The 1,529-nt window shown below is 40.7% G+C and overlaps 1 protein-coding gene across 6 annotated transcripts in view; it reads left to right on the top strand.

The window, feature by feature from the left end:
- The window catches only part of rbm33a (RNA binding motif protein 33a), a 33,442-nt gene that overhangs the window by 10,770 nt on the left and 21,143 nt on the right, over nucleotides 1-1,529 (top strand). The gene's annotated exons all lie outside the window — the stretch shown is intronic.

Raw genomic sequence — 1,529 nt, 5'->3', positions numbered from 1 at the left:
CACACACACACACACACACACACACACACACACACCCCATCCCACTCTTATTTCTATCCAACTCTATTGTATCAATGAGATAATATCAGTTTTCTTTTTCCTGGCAATGGGACAGTCGGGATTAAAAATCTATTCAGAAGACGATGTTGGTTGGCGTTTTGGGGCAGGAGAGGATTACATTCATTATCACTTCCTGCCATTTAATTTCTCCATCTTGCTGACAAAGTTTGTGTTGACAGCTTGTTTGGCATGAGGTAATGCTCTGCTGTCCTCTCCAAATCCCTGTGCCATTGTGACCTTGGGCCCTGTATCTTTTGGGGAGTAAGAAGCTGCTTTGTGTTGGGGAGATGTGCTGCCAATCGGCGGAGGTTAATGTGGGGGGGCTTTTATCTCGGGCTTTAGGCTGGATCTGATAAAGTCTCATGCAGGTGAAAAGATTATTGACCTTCCTGAGGACACCCTATACAGTTTTCTAATGATTGATGCGAGTTTCCCTTTTATTCCTTTCCCTTCCCTCTTAGCCAGGACTAAGAGGATCAAAGATAAGACCAGATCCATGTGCAAATGTCCATTATGGTCCTTTTACCAAGGTGTGATGGTGTTTGGCACCTGACAGAGATATATTGGCCTACCTCCTTTTTCCAAACAAAGATAAGATGTTGACCTTCTTACTGAGGGTGTGTGGTACAATTGTATGCCTATTTTGGATTTTGGGAAATATCTGGATTTGTATTATGTGTAATAACTGTTTACAAGGTCACTAAACCTCCTGGCCTTGACATTTTACTCGCAATAGTATTCATTGAGTACTATGTGGAACAGTTTAAAGGATTAAGCTGTTGTGTTCCCTTGGGGCAGCCTGTCCATTTGCCTAGTTTGCTGAGTGTTTTTTTCTTTTTCTTTTCTGCATTAATAATTGCTGCTGTTTGGCAGGTTAATGGAGCGCAACACCAAACACCATGGTGTGACCTACAGTCTAATCTTATTTAGTGATGAGTTTTTGTTAGAGGATGTTTTGCAGATAGTGTTTGAATTGGGAGCAACTCCCATACCAGTAGTGTGAGGTTGTTGGTTTGTTGGAATGACTGAGATGTGTATTTGGAATTATTTGAAATTATTGCATGACGACTTGAACTGGAATTTTCTTGTGGATTAGTAAAACTGATTTGTCATCTCCCAGAATGTTTTGTGAAATGTTTTGGCATGGAGTTATGAACTTACAGTGCGGACAATAACAGCAGTCAGTCAATGATATTTTCACCATCATTAGAATTGGAGAAGAGTGCTTTTATCCGTGCTTGCATTTCTGTATATCATGTCAAACATTTACATCTCATTGAATTTCAAATGCTGTCAGGAATAGAAATGAAGCCTTGCTCCCACTGTTATGGTAATGTAGGTTGGGAGGGGGGAGGGGGGGTTATATGGTGTCTCCCCAAAATCCTCTCCATAACATTTTAATGTTTGCCTCTATGCTCTGTATGATTGTTTTTCATTTGTTTAAATTACGTGTGTGTGTGTGTGTGTGT

This window comes from Etheostoma spectabile, chromosome 22, assembly GCF_008692095.1.
Source record: "Etheostoma spectabile isolate EspeVRDwgs_2016 chromosome 22, UIUC_Espe_1.0, whole genome shotgun sequence".
In the NCBI taxonomy this organism is placed as follows: Eukaryota; Metazoa; Chordata; class Actinopteri; order Perciformes; family Percidae; genus Etheostoma; species Etheostoma spectabile.
The sequence above is the reverse complement of the archived record's forward strand: the minus strand, read 5'-3'. Positions and strand labels throughout refer to the sequence as shown.